Consider the following 16,603-nt stretch of genomic DNA (forward strand, 5'->3'; position numbering starts at 1 on the left):
GCAAAGTAGGAGGAAAAGCTGCTGCATGTACAATTCTGCTCTTGTATATCCTCTTTGCCAAGGGGGATTGTCCTTCCTTTAGTCTGTCCCTCATCCGTATCATGTCCACTGTAGCGATATTAGTATCGGTTATTTTCTTCATTTTCGAGAAGAAGGAAGTTTTGGGCGTCATATCCTCTTTGTCTTTCTTAGCGTTTGCTCGCTTGGGATTCTTACTTGCACTATCATCCTCCATGCTCGTCGCCCTATTACGGGATGGTAGAGTGGTGGACCAAAAGGCAAGAAGAACCAAGTAGTGCAATTCTTAGAAAAGAGCGAAAGAATGGATGTCAGCTTAAGCACTCCTTGCAACTCTAGATGATGACTTTCACCTTAACTAATAATCTTACAGCAACTTTTCGGAACCCGGGATATGACATCAAAGAATTACAAATCCCTTTGCAAATTAGAAAACAAAGCCTCTAAGCTTATCCAACACTTGCCTTCTATGCAAAAATCAAACTTTCATATGTATCTCTTCTCCCAACAAAATTGCCCAAATCTGATATAAAAATTGCAGCCTCTCTAGAAAATCAGAATTTTGTCTTCCACAAATTTTGGCCCTCACAAAATTCGGCTCCCACAAAATTTGGCTAAGCATGAAAAAAAAAAAAAAATCTGCCCTTCCACAAAATTCGCCCAAGCAAAGAAGGAGCAAAATCTGTAAAATCTGCCACCTAGGGCACAAATCGCAGTCCACAAAGTGGAGCAAAAATCCCCAAAAACGCAAAAAATCTGGCCCTTAGACAAATCGCCCAACAATGGCAATGGAGAAATTGCCCAAAAATCGCCAAAAAACTGCCTTCCACCAATTTCGCCCAAGTCTGGAAATCTGCCCTTGCTTCAAATTCGCCCAAGCATGAGGAGCAAATGAATTGATGAAAATGAAATGGGAGGGGACTCCCTTTATAGCAGCTTTCACCTTCCTCCCAGGTTGGCCGACTTGGTCCTATAGAGGGAAAAAAAAACCAAAATTAAAGCTAAGTTAGTGGCCCACTTTAAATACTTTGCCAAAATTTTAATTTTCTAAAATGAAAACTGCACTTTTAATTTACTAATTAACCACAAATTGCAAAACGAAATTAAATGGTGCCTTGGGGATGCTAAAAATTTCTATTTAATGAGGGTTTGCTAATTAATACATCCTTGAAGTTGAATTTTGGCTAACCAAAAGCCATTTCTTAATATTAATTTACCAATTTCATTAAATACCAAAAGCTTTCAAGGCAAATTTAATCTATTAAAGCCAATTTTTGCAATTTTCCTCTAAATCGATTTTGCTAAATAATTAAAATTTTATGACAAAAAATAAAATTGCCTCTAGAGTAAAAATTGATTTTGCAATTTAACTTCATCTTACAAAATTAAATTCTATTTCACCAAAAAAAATAAGATTTTCCAAGAACCTAAGTCTAACGAAAAATTTCCTTATGTAAAAATCATTCAAATTTACAATTAAATCCAAATTTTCAAAAGAAATCGTCTAAGTACAAAATTCACAATCTTATCCTGCCAAGTTGAAATCAATTTTGAACTTATTCGGCCTAAGGATAGAACTGATAGCTCTGGAAAATCAAGTTGAAACCGGGTGAAAAAATACATCTAGCCTTCTCCACTGGCCCTAAAGGCGATTAAAAAGGGGGTCCCCAAGATTTTGGGGCGATGTGTGAAAACCTCACAACATAATCATTAATGTCACCAAAGTTTGTTTGCTGCATTCTTCAAGGCTGAAGCAAGTTATATTATCATCAAGCCCTAAGTATGGGCCCGGGTTACTGTAATAGATCCATTTTTCTTTGAGAAGGTACACCCTGACAGAATAGCACAATCACATTCCCACTGATGAGAAAATTCTAATTGCTAGTTGATGGATGCAGATGCTTTCAGTTCAGGAAACTACAGTGCCATTAGGTTTAATGTTTTTCCTCAAACCCCCTATGAAGAATCCACCGTAGAATGAAAGCTTTTCATTTTTGAAATATAATGCAAACTGTATGGTATTCATCGGGCTTAAAAAATAAATATATTTCTAAATTTGGAATGAAGTTAATTGTGTATGAAAATCTACTTTTATCCTCAATTCAGGCATTCTTCTTTACATATAAAAAGCTTAGTATTGGAATTTAACCTATGGCTAAACAGTTATAATCCATTTCCTCTCAAAGCACCATTTATGTAAGTAGTAGGTTAGTGTGTCAAAGCTATATAAGAAAATAAATAAATATGAAATAAAATGGCACGATGCAGTTATATTTTGGGGTTTAATGAGGCAATCAAATTGCTTGAAGGACCTTCTGTTAATGAGTTCACTGGTACTCCAACATTAAATTTGGTTCTGTTTTGTAGGGACGGACTCGTATACTAGAAAGTACCATAAGAGAAATTGAGAGATTGAACAGTCTTGATGTTGAGCTTTTGAAACATGCTCGGAACATTTTCTCTCAGCAACAAAGGGCTTTAAATCAACAAAAGACTTTTCCTCTACCTGAGTCAAGTTTACAGGTATCTAAATCTTTCAGCTCATAAGATGTGGAGTTTTGGATGTGTATGTGTATGCCGTCCAAGTGCCACTTTTGAATTTTAACTTGTTGGGTTGAATTGAATGTTCTTTCTATACTCGTCAATTTCCAAGTTGAACTATCCTTGTCAACAAGTTGATTTTTTTAGTCGCATTTCCCTGTTTTGCAATGTAATATGATATGTAGTTTGCAATAATGCTAGTTAAAACCTGTGTTCATTCTAGGCTGTTTTCTACAGAATGTTACTACTTTTAAATTGGTTATTTTCAGAAGCATTGACCTCCATAGTTATCTTTTAGTTTGTTGATGTGTGTCCCATTTTACTGGTTGGATCTCTTTCCGAATGCATTGACCTCCTTAGTTATCTTTTGGTTGGATCTCTTTCCAAATGCATTGACCTCCTTAGTCATCTTTTAGTTTGTTGATGTGTGCCCCATTTTAATGGTTGGATCACTTTCCCAATTTGTTTTTTGTATGGTTTTATTGAGTTTCTCATCCTATGAATAATGCTGATATGCTATTTTAACTTGATTAGTGATAATACTTTAGTTTTTGTTGTGTGTCATTTGTGCTTTGATCTTTAAATTGTTTTTCCATTTTTTCCATTATAAATTCTATCCATTTTCACTCATAGTTCATGTGAATTAGCAGGAGAACAACATTAGCAGGAGAACAACATTAACAGCAGAATCTCAAGTCGCCAATGTCCAAGTAGTGTTTGGCCATTTGTAATGTTTCCACTGATAGTCACAGCAGTTGTCATTAAAGCTGCTCCAAGGAGATCTTTTAAAATCAAATTGTAATCTATCTTACTGGATGTTTTCTTAATAATATATGTGATTTATAAATTGAACCTTCTCTTACCTGAAGGTGAAGTGGGGAAGGGCAAAGGGAAAGACTCTTGCGCCTTTGAAGGATTTTGGAGAGTCTTGCTCTTGTTTAAGGCATGAACTCTGTTTCTGTCGAATGTGCCACATTTATATCAAGGCTCTAGTAAATGTATCTTAAAGTGTTGTTTGCCGAGCAGCAAAAAGTTATGAACAATTAAAAAATAAGCACAATTAGTTAGAATGGTTTAATAATTGAGGAAAAAACATATAATTTAAACTGAATTTTTTAGGTTCTTATATTTCTTAACTCTGTTCATATGTTATCTTAAAAATTGAACAATACTTTATTACTTCTATTGATAAACATCTTCAGAATTTTTTTTGTAAAGAAATGTCAATTCTTGTAAGGTATCCAAAGAACATTTAACTAGGATGTGTGTTTTAGACAACTTTTTTTCTTCACTACATTTGTTTGTAATCAAGAACCTTGGCTCTTATATGTAGTGCCTGCCCCTAGTTCACATTTTGTTATCATTGTTGAACTCTTTTAGGGCTAGTTTTATGTTGATGGTTAGTAGCATTGTTTTGAGATTATCAGATATTCTGTTATGGATTCAGTTTATTATGTGATGAGATCACTTAGACTTTATATTTCATGTATGCATGATGATTATTTTCACTGTTTGCAATTATTGATGATGATTATTACATTGCTTTCAGTTATTAATGATGATTAGTTAGATGGTTTATTATCATAAATGTTTTATTATGGATACTTACCCCATACTTGCATGTGTATGGTGTGCGTGTTTGCTTTTGTATGGCGTGTCTGATGTGGTTAAGGAAGGGAGTCGTAGTCACCTGCTAGTCGGGATCTACACGATGCACCACTTTCTGCCATTGCCTGTTTAGTTTAGTATATATATTGTGCTTGTACATGCATAATTTTTATGCAGGTTGCAGGTACCGGGTATCGACTTTCTTGAATTGCCAGGATGAGCGTACCCTATCACACTATCTCAATGATAAGAGAGGGGAGATACATTCTCAAGTCCAAATCCCAACCCTTTTAAGTCATTTGTTTTAATTAAAAAAATTAGGACAAGTATCTGAGTTGAGTACCCTCCGAATGCGTCAGATGATGTAATTCGTGATATAAACCCTTTGGTTTGATTTTTTACGTATTTTGGCTATGATGGGTTTTCATATTTTTACCTTATGAGTCTTTGATTTATTTTCTATTGATTAAGCCTAATTAAAAAGATTTCATTAATAGTTTAATTTAATGAAAAATTAATATGATATTTTAATATTTATTTTATTTAATTAATTGAGAAATTAAATAAGTAAAATAATTAAATTTGAAAAGAAAAGTTTAAAGTTTAAATTTGGAATGTGACAATATTTATTTTAATAATAATATATTTGGAGTTCATTTTTAAATAAATGTCTAAATAATATTATTATTAAAGCTAATAAATATTTTAGCAATTAAGTTTTGGAAAATGAAATTTAAAAGTGGCAAATATATTTTAAATTATTAAAAGATTCTAAATCTCATGTGATTAAAATATAAATATATTAAGATTGCAAAGTGAAATTATTAAAGTTTGTGCATAAGATTTAATAAATAAATAAAGTAAATTGAAAAGAGTAAATTAAATATTATATTAATTAATGTGCATTTTTTTTAATATTTGCTCACATAGGAGTTTGCACTCTAAGAATGCACTAGTTGTCTACACTTAGAAGTTAGCATTTTTATTTGAGCACATGGTGTCTACAACCTTAAGACTTATCTAGAAGGTTGGAGAAGGTTCATGTTTAGTTGTCATGCTTATCTTCTAATTGTTTCTAGAGACACTCTAGATGCATCTTAAAGGTCTTTAAATTGAGGCTCTCCTAGTGTGTTTAAGCAAGCGGAAGTAGAAGCTGAATGGAAGCTGCAAGTTACAAGCTCATATTCTTCTTCATATGCTCATATATTTTCTATATGCTTCTATGCTCCTTCTAGCACATCTAGTCACTTGGAGGATTCGATTGGCTTGGATCTTGAAGGAATCGCGGATGATGGAGAAGAAAGAGATTTTCTATGGACTTCTGAGGCATGGCGGATTAGCATCAGTGTCCAGGTGCACTCGTGATATTCGCTTATTCTCTTTGCACCATTTCTCTTCCTGTCTTCATCATGTTGTGATATGTGTCTGATTATATTCCATGAATGAATTTGCAATTTGAATCAGAATCTAGATATGTATTTATTTGATTGAGAAGGAAACATTAGAAAACCCTAGATCCAGTTAAAGAGACATTAGATCTAGACGGGTTTGGGTTCGAATTAGAATCAAATTGAAATAGATTTGAAAATGGTTTCAAGATTTATGGCCAAATCCATTAGTGAAATTATTGGATAAATTTAGAGAACAATTACCTTTAAGAGAAAATTTTTAATTCATCACAAATTGTCCTGTCGCTGCCCCTTGGATAGACCCGAACTCAGTCATTCATAACTTTTTATTGGGATCGAATTTATTCGATCGCTTCGGTCAGAATTGGCGCAACTTGGCCCTCTCCAACATATTTAAATTTCAGCCCGATCCAACGGTTCATTAGGAAGATATGGCCGTCGTACTGAGACTGTTTTATTCAAAGACGAATATTTTTTCATTTCCCATAACCAAGAGTTCTTTATGCTTAAACTTCACAAAAATAATATATCAAAGTAATATAATTAGAATTTAATAATTATTTAATTAGTCTAAAGACTAATAAGAATGTTCTAAATGAATTAATGGAGATTTTTAATGAAAAGTTTGTGGATAGAGCTGATGGATAGAGATATTGAATTCAATAGAGAATGTATGACTTTTAATATTAATTATTTAATGTATATTAAATACTATTTAATATATAGTTAAGAGGTGATAATTTATAAAAGTGTTTAATGATGATTATTAAGAGACTCAAATTTTAATGATATTAGATTTAAATTTAAATAAGAATTATTATATTGACTAGGAGTCATAGTTACATTATAATATTGTTATAACATAGCTACGTTTTGAATTATTATATTGGTTATAAATTATTGATATGCCTTAAAGGTTAGTTAAATATTAACTAATGGAGCTTATGGAAATATAGTTTGATGAGTTTATTATTTATTAATGTTTGTAAGGACTAACAAATTATTAATAAATAATAGTATAAATGGTTTAATTAGTTATCAACTAATCCGATTAGAGTTAATCTAGTGAAGATTATTTAATGATTAAAGTTTTGTAAAAAGATATTAGTTTTTGAGATTTGAAGTATAATTGATCAATTGATATTCATTAAGCTGATATCATAACTATGATATTAATAATTAAGTTGTGTGATAGAGAGTTATTTGGAAAGAAAGATGAATGTAGTCATTATGGATAAGATTTCCAAAATAACTTGTTAATATTATTATTATTAAAATATTAATATTTGTGTATTGGATTGAAGTTGACTTTGACGTACAAACTATTGTTCCAACCTGATGCTTGAGAGTGCTCCAAAACCTAGCAGACTTAACAAGATTCCTCCTCAATTAGTAACACAGCCTTTGGTATGGGACTCTGGCAGGATGGTTACATTAGTGCGGTGAAGGAGGACATAGCCTCTTGAAGAGTAGATGGCTCTAATGGCTTAAGCCACTCACAAAGTGGCTAAACCAGTCCCTCCATAAACAACATCATTTAGGCATAGGGGTAGGAGATTTCGTAGCAAACTTTCCTCAAGAAGATGCCTCAAGATCTCTCACTTTCTGCATTGCCTCTTGAAGAGTAGATGGGTCCAATGGCTTAAGCCACCCACAAAGTGCCTAAACCAATCCCTCCATAAACAACATCATTTGCCTCTGCTAACCAATCCCTCCATAAATATGCAAGTGAGCTGCTAACAACTAATTATGCCAACTTTCAATTTTTAGTTTAATCGAGCAATTAAAATATTGTAAATGTATTCATTTTCAATAATTCAACTAAGTCATTAAATACATAATTTAACTGCATAAAATCTTCATAATAATAATCACATTTCATTTCAATCATTGTCTTTACACCAAGACTATTCACTGAACACAATACACTTCTTATGTTAATTGAACAATGAACTTGTTATTGATTAAATGCTCCAACCCGATGTTCGATCTAGTGCTCCAAAACCTAGCTGACTTAACAAGATTTCTCCTCAATCACTAATACAACGTTTGGTATAGGATTGTGGCTCAATGCAACCCTCCTAGCTACCTATGTAGCATTGGTGTAGTGATAAATGCTCAACGCCCAATACTCACGCCTAACCTAAATTGCTACTTGCGACAAGAGAAATCCACACCAGTTATGGTGTCTAAATTTGTAGAAAGTCATTGCCTAGGCTCGACGAATATATGATGCACAACATGGTCTTGCGGGGCCTCCAAGTTATCATAAATTTTCCATGCCAATGGTAGGAGAAAGTGGTGTTTGGTGACAAGTATTTTAATGCCAAAGATTTCAGCCAAACCTGGAAACCCTCAATAATCAAATTCCATAAGTACTCACCCAACAACACAATCTTGAACCACCAAATTCCATTGCCAATTCTTAAGTAGATTAACACCAATTTGCAGAATAAGATCACACCCAAACTCAATTACAAAATCACTCAATAATCTGAAATGCATAACACCATTAATCGGATATAATTATCTCACACCCAAACAAGTCTCCCTAGCAACAATATATAGGAAGACCCGACTCCAAATTCTCGAATGCACAACAACTCCTCATCCGTAGTAGATATGGAAAGTGGAAGCTCCAACTTTAAACTCTTAGATCCAAACCACTATACTTCAACAATCGAATTGAATTCACAAACTCACTCAAAGCCCTCAACAAGAAATAACAAAAGCAATAGACAATTGGATCATCTATTTTCTTCATGAAGCTATCTTTTAATAATATCACTTGGCTACATCAACATCATTAATCTGAAGCTTACATTTAATCCTTTCAAATAAATAACTTTTCTAGCACATGGCTTCATGAAGATATTTTTCACTTAAAGAGGCTTCAACTTCACACCATCTAATTATAACATGAAGTACTTTATAATAATTAAGCCCCATTAATAATTTAACAAATATAAACTCCATCAATTAAATGCATCAACCATATGCATACGGTAACGAATTGCTAATGCGAGCACTACACTACCAAGTCTACCAACTGGAAAAAAATAGGCTTACTAGAAACGAAAGCCCACTCAGAGACCTTCAAAACACACTATTAGCTCATGAGGGTTGCCATGATGAATTGACCAAGACCACTATAGGAACTTGCTAAAATGGGAACATTACATTTGTGTGCCTCAAATATCCACTAAAAATATCCATATTATGGAATTAGTGATGCCTATATGCTTATCCTTAGCTTTTGTACCCATGTTTATATTATATCATATTTCAAAATGTTATCCATTTGATGTTATTATCTTTATTTATTTATTACATGTTTGCTTTAAACTCCTTTGCCACTATGTTTCCATTGTCTAATATTTAGGCCTTCGTTACAACTCCACATAGTGCAAAATGCTAGTGGAATCATATTTCAGTTTTGGTTCCAAATTTACAGATAACCTCATAGTAGCCCAACTACATGCTCATTCATGAATGCGGTTGGCCAAGCCTAATTACCTATTGAACTTTGCCTTTAGAATTCTAGTAAAAATCTCAAAATAAACAAGATAACCATTAGGATCCCAAGGTCACTCTTCTAAAGCGATACAATAAATTATTAACCATTCCAAACTTGTAGACAAGATGTTAGGATATCTTAGCATATACCTTGAACAATTAGCACCAATTATGCGTCTAACAATGTCAATTTCTATTCAACTCTCTTAATAGCCAATGTAAGTGCCCCATTATGGAGATTTAAATAGGACTTGTACAAATGTATGAAACTCTCATATTTACCTCCACTCATGGGAAAACTAAATTGAAGTTTTAGAAAAGTTTCAAGTTGATTCTACCTAGTAATGCAAGTCATTCATCAAATAGCTAAACAAAAATAATTAACAACAATCAAATAACTAGAGTCAAGCTAATGATTGGTAAAGAAAAAATAATAACAAAGTTATTGAGGACTCACTATCCAACAACTTGTTTTACCACTAAAAATTGAATTGAGAATCATGGTTCACAACTTGTGTTTTAAGTGAAGTGATGAAAACATAAAAAATGAACCATTAAAACCTTATATTGCCACCATCAATATTAACACATCTAAGATTTATGCCAATACCTACATGAGAATGCTTTACAATGCACTAGAGAATATTACATCACAAGGATTAGGCAATGAGATAGAATGGTTATTATGATAGTATAATATATATTAAATGACGATATTGCATAGTTATATTATGAAAATTTGACTTGCCTAGACATTTACATTGAACAATACAATTACACACATAGTTCATACTTTAGTTGAAAAACTATTTGTATATTTTCATAAACACGTCACTTGACTTTTTTCCACAAAGCTAAATTGTTGTCATGGTTAAAGTGATTATCACATCTATAGTGGTAAATCATAGAACTAATGTAGCCAATGATGCATTCCATTTTAACCAAGAACAAAAATTTAACTCTGGAGAATTTAACATATATAACCATTGTTTTAACCTAGTCATAGATAAAACTTAACAAAATCCAATTATAGAAACTTCCCCCATCACTATTTTTCACCCAATCACTAAATAGTTGTAGCTTTGGAAGAATTTTCCTCAAGCTCTGATACTATATAAGAATTTGCCCGAGGCAAAGAACAAAAATGCCAAAATCAAGAAACACAATTGATGGAACAATAGAGAAAAATGATATAATCAATTGAATGATTCAATATTGATTCAATGATGATGGGTAATGAATAATTAGATATAATACATGAAGAAATCCCTTGTATTTAAAGGCAATCAAGATGACTAAGAGTCATGCAAAGTGATAAGCATAATAACTAAGCACATGTCCACCAAGAGTGGATTATCCTTCATTGTGCATGAAAGTAAATGCAAAACTGAGAGGATAAGAATGCAAAGGTCTATCTCATAATGAAGTAAACAACATGTGCTCAAATAAAATAAGAACTATTGTGTTGCCTACATGACAACTCATATGACTATACAAAATCCTAGGTGTCTACATGACAACTAATATGAAAATGCAATAACCTCAGTAAACTTAAGTAAAGTGTAAATAGTAAATACTTATTAACACCAACCTCCTCTCCCCCCCAGTTTCTTAAGTGCAACTTAGGGGAATGCACTTAGGCTTATAAAAGCTAGATTATAATGCATAATGGGTCTTGATGATTAGGCCTTGTTAGGTACCCATGTACAAACTACGAGTGCAAAATATATGCAATGCAATCTCTCAAAAAGTGGAGAAAGAGGGAAAACTTCAATGGAAAAACTCTCCCCCAAAAAGTGAGATAAGAAGAAAAAGCAAGATGCATGGATGAATGGAGTAATCAAGATCCCCTTGCCTCCCCCCTCCCCCCTCCACATTATGAAATACATCATGCATATACAATAAATAATCCTTGCACAAGAAGGAAACAAGGATAAATGAGATCCCCTCAAAGTGAATAAACTCCAACAAGCATGGTAAGTGGTTGAAGACAAAAGATAATCCAATGTCTACAAACAAAATTACTCCCCTTAGGAAGAATATACACCAAATATAAATGCAAGAATGCTTCCCATTATGGATAGGAAGATGGAAGGGGAATCCATATGAAGTCTCTAAAGTCTGATGATGTGTTTCCATGTCCTTGATTGATGAAAATACTATGAACCAATCAAGATTAAACCCAAATGAAGAAGGTGACAAGAAAGGAACCAATAGTAACAACTCTTTGTAGGCATGTTGATTAAAATCCAAAGAAAATGGTATCTCCTCAAAAGACGAAGAAGGAAAAGAAGCAAAGTAACCCCCCTTCAATGTAGAATCTACACCCATGAAAAATGCTCCAAGATCAATGTAGAATTAAGTTGCACCTTGGAAACTAAATGATGTTTCTCCCTTGAAGAAGAAATGGTGCAGTAGATTTACCAAAGAATTCTCCCCAATTAGTAGGAAGACCCCTCAAAATGTACGATGTCTTAGGAAATTGACTAGGAATCTCCAGCATGAGTATGATCAATCATGCAATATGGTATCTCAAGTGATGTTTGAGACACATGAAAATCAATCTCTAAAGACTCATCTATCTTCTTCGAAGTGAAAGAGACTTCCTACAATTGTATCAAAGGATCCACAATCATGTCAAATTGAACAAAATGATCAAATGAAGAATGATGAGTGTCAGAGTGTTCCCTCGTAACAACTAAAGAAGGATCACCTTCAAAAAATTAAAGATGTATATCATCAAGGATGCCTCCCAAATCCTATATGTAGGACTCCATAAAAAAACCTACAATGTCTATCAAGAAGTCATCCCAAGGAGCTATAACTAGAAGACAAGGAATGTCCTATTGCATTGAATCACCTGAATCCATGGTTGTGTGAATACAAGCATCATTTGGAGCAATAATAGACGTGATTACAACTATAGGAGTGGGAGATGCAACTCAAGGCTTTGGATCATCAAGGTTTTCTATTTTTGCAAGATCTGTGATGAAATTTAATGTTTCTTCATCATAGGGAACATTATTTGCATCATTAAGTGGAATGAGACACTCAACAATTAGATCAGTTGGTACTGGAGGAATATATGGATCCCAAAATGTTCCCAAATAAGATTCCAAACTCGATGAAGGGAATAACTATCCATGGTTGTATGGTAGATTATATGATATCTCCAAGAAAAGAGACTCATACAAATGATAGCACAAATATGTTGATTTTTACTCCACTAAGCTTGTTTCTTACAATATGTTTTTCTCTTAGGTATTAGCCCATAAAGATCAGGCAAGATATTAAGCCATCTATAATGTGTGATGATACCTTTTGCACATGATACATAATTATCCTTACTCAACTGTATGATAGAAGGATGTAGATCCCACATTATTACATCAATAATGTACCTCCCAAAAATAAAGAACCCCTCCTTGTCCCCATCCACCCCCCTAAATAGACGAATTTGGAAATTTATATTTAGTTTGTGTACAATTGCCACATTCTCAATTGACCAAAGTGGACTTTTGATTTTGATGATTACAATAACAAATATGAAGCTATAGTAGACTCAAGTACATAAGCCACAAGATCTCTCAAGGATCTAAACAATTACAAGTGCAAAAAGAGGCCAAAAATGACCAAATACTGAAAGTGAAGTTACTCTTCTCTCCCCTTGTTTACTTTCTTCTATTATTTTGCATGGTTCTGACCCACTGCACAGGGTGATTTGGATTTTGTTCTCTTTTTAGAATCATTCTTTTGGAATTGCTAATGTTTATGCTCCTAATGATGTTGTGGAATAGTCACACCTGTGGTGCTAATTGGTAGATCATTTGCCACCTACGACCTAGGTTTTTTGTGGGGACTTCAACATGGTTGAGCTTGCCACTGACAAGGCAGGCATGTGGAACAAGTTAGGTCTTTTTGATCCTAATGCTAGTCATTGCTTCCTAGATGGGGTTTGGCATACATGGTCCAATTTTCGAGTTGGGTTTGATAGAGTCTTAAAGAGACTTGACATGGATACGATTTCTGCGCAATCCTTTTTTTCCCTTCTCTCACAAGTATGCCCTACCTATCACCTCTTTGCTAGATGTGACATTGTTAGATATTCCCCCATTATCTTTTTCTATCACTTTGCAAAAAACTCAACCTTGTCCTTATAAAACCCAGTTTTATCTCAATACTTCTTTGTTGTCCCATCCACTGACTATTGCCCACATTCTTCAAGTGTGGAATTTTGAGCCTCATCCCCACACCCAGGTTGGGTGGATTCAATCGTGGAATGAGGCCATCCTCTATACTATAAGATTGCTTTGCATTTACGGTAGATAGTTGGCCAAGTATTGCAGAAGATCTTATGAAGCCACTACAAAAGATATATGTATAGTCTCGAAAGCTCTCAACTTGAATCCATTTGATATGGATCTCCAAATTTGGCTTACCAATCTTTGGCACCAGAAGCAAGTCACAAATAGTTATGCTACTAGAGGAGCTCAGATCAAGGCCTATCTCCATCTGTTGGAGGTTGGTGATCAGGCTTCCGAAGAATTTTTTAGTGCTGTGTAGGCTCACCATTCTGCAATTGGCATCAAATGCATCTAAGAAGACCATCAAGTCCTTATTGATCTGCCAAACATTCTTCAAGATTTTGTGCACCATTATAAGCAGGTTTTCACGGTTCAAGGGCCTTCTACTACACATGACCAGGGTTTACAAGAATACCTTGTTGTCACTCCCAATTGGCTTGCTCTTGAGCAATATGCCTTTTGTGAGAAAAAATTAATGCTTGCAAATTTGAAGGAAGATGTCATTTCTATGGATGATGACAAGGCCCCTAGATGTGATGGTTTTCCTTGTGAATTCTACAAAATCCGATGGGATGATATTGGCCCTAATTTGCTTCAGGTTTACTGTAAAGCAGACAATTCTAATTCCCTAGGCAACATTATCAATAAGAGCAATATTACATTCATACCTAAAGTTTGTGATATCGAGGAAATATGCAATTGGAGGCCCATCACTTTGTTGAATGTCTCCTACAAGATCATTACTGAAGCCCTTTCTCTTAAAATTTGACACCTGCTTCCTCAGATTGTTCGTCCTAAACAAATTGGTTTCATCAAGTCCCGATATATTTTGGTTAACATTATTGATGTTTGGGAAGGAATGGAATGAGCTCAACAATCTAAGCAACAAGATTTATTTCTCAAGATTGATTTTGCTAAAGCTTATGACTAGATTGAGTGACCTTTTATCCTGGCCATGTTGCAAGCTCTAGGGTTTGGTCTAGTCTTTCTATAGCCTATGTAGATGATTTTTGGTGATACCTCTACTTGCATCACCATCAACAGGAGGCAATCTGAAGCTTTTTCACTCTTCAGATTTATTCATCAAGGTTGACCTCTTGCACTTTCACTCTATGTGTTGGTAGTTGAAGCTTTTGACTATCTTCTTGCCAACACTATTTCTTAGGGTATAGTTTCTGGTATTTCTCTTCTTGAGTCTTCCACACAACTTGTTAATGGTCATTTTGCTGACGATTCCTTCCTTATTTTGGTGGAAGATGAGGACAATATAGCCAATTCCTTGTAGTGCCTGGATACTTTTTGCCTTGCCTCTGCGTCTGCTATTTAATGGCACAAAACCCTTTGTTACAGACAATCCTTCTTGCCAGGCCCTTAGTGGTTACAACAATATGGATGGAAATGGGTCCAACATGGTGAAATCTATAAATTCTTGGGTATTCCTTTTTCTTTTCAAGCCTCTCCTATGGAGTTGTGGAATATTGTTCTTGCAAGGATTGAGAAGAAACTAGAATATTGGATCACTAAACCACTTTCCCTTGTAGGAAAGTTTCAAATTCGCTCTAAAGTGCTTGTTGCGAGTCATGTGTACTACTCTTCTTGTTGGGTTCCTTCCAAAGCTTCTTATATATATATATAATAGCTCAAGCTTGAGCATCTCCTCTAGGCCTCTGATTTGTGCATCATGGGTTCGACAGATTTGTCTAGGATTATTGTTGTTTTCTCAAAGCCTCGAGTAGGCTTGGGATGGTCTCCACTCGCAAACAAGGGATTTCCCTTTGTGCCAAGTGGGTCATTTGGGCCCTTACTGGAGATGAGGCCTGGAAAATTTTGTTAAGACACTGCATTTCTTTAGGCTTTCTAGTTAATCGGCCAGCTTGGAAAGGGATTGGCTTTCAGACCCTTCTTGTGACTCCTAAACCTATTTAGATTCAAGAAACTTTTGTTGTCAAAAGCATTTGGAAAGCTTGGGAAGCCCTCAAACCATTGCTTCGTTGGGCTGGTAATGGGTTCAGAGATGGTCTCTCAATGAAGCAGTGATCTCCTTTGTTTTCTACACAAGGTGTCCCCTTAGCTAAGATTCAAGGAGCCAACACTCTTCTCTTATTTGAAGGGGTGTCAAAATTCCCAACGATTTATTTTTCAAGGTTACTATGAGCCTTTGTGTTACAAGCTAGAGTTGTAGTTGCACCAAAAGATTGACTTGTTAATGCTCGATACAACCACTAGACTTATAGAACATAGGAGGTAGTTAAGCCATGTCACAAATCTCAAAGGGGAACATTGGCAGTTAGTCCAATAATCCTCCCTCAGTGTTACTTGAAGAGATTCAAACCTGTGACCAAGCTCTTATACCACTTATTAAAAGCTAGAGTTATTGTTGCAACAAAAGATCAACCTGTTAATGCCTGATAAAACCACTAGACTTATAGAGCACATGAGGTGGTTAAGCCATGTCACAAATCTCAAAGGGGAATTTTGGCAGTTAGTACAATACTTTGCTCATGTGGGAGTATCTGCAAGTGCAGTTCAAGATTATTTGTGCAGATCGATAGATAGTTGATCTTCTAGTCTCTGCAGTGCCTCCCAATTTGTTACACAAACTTGGTATTTACTCATCTCACCCTTGGTGGAAAGATTGGAAGTGGTATCCTGCCACTCCTATGGATAGCTACAAGCCCAAGCTGGTGTATCGATGGTTAGTGCCCCATCTTTTGATGGTTGATACCCTCAATTAGTGTTGGCATTTGTGTTCGTCTCATAAGACTTGGAGTCTTAGATTTGCTACTATCTAGAATGCCATTATGGATCCAAAGATTGCTCACTTTTCCTGGTGTCTCCTCTTCTAGGGCTTGCCATTAGGCCCTCGGATTTGGCATCTAAGAATCTTGGATCTTAGATGCCACTTTTGTGGTCAGCCTGAAAGCGTCTTACACATTTTTTGGTTTTGCAAGGAAGCCCATAAATATTGGCCCTAGATTCATGAATTTTTCAAGCCTTTCCATCTAGAGGAGTTCACCTAGTATATGGTTATGCTGGGAGACCCGCCTAGACTTCATTTTAGATATGCCCAAATTTGGCATGCTTTTAGAATGGAAATTTTGTTTACTATTTGGAAGAATCGCAATGATGTTCTATTATCTCACAACTTTCTTGATATTCATGTTGTTATGTACTCTAAAGCACATATCTGTAATTATGTCATGACGT

The 16,603-nt window shown here is 34.7% G+C and overlaps 1 pseudogene; it reads left to right on the forward strand.

Annotated features, from left to right (window-relative positions):
- LOC149528891 (protein-tyrosine sulfotransferase-like) overlaps positions 1 to 3,361 on the forward strand; it is a 130,398-nt pseudogene extending 127,037 nt beyond the window's left edge.
- The last annotated feature ends 13,242 nt before the right edge of the window (positions 3,362 to 16,603 follow it).

The sequence above is a fragment of the Cupressus sempervirens genome, chromosome 11 (assembly GCF_028749045.1).
Source record: "Cupressus sempervirens isolate cs-2001-9-10 chromosome 11, ASM2874904v1, whole genome shotgun sequence".
NCBI classification, from domain to species: domain Eukaryota; kingdom Viridiplantae; phylum Streptophyta; class Pinopsida; order Cupressales; family Cupressaceae; genus Cupressus; species Cupressus sempervirens.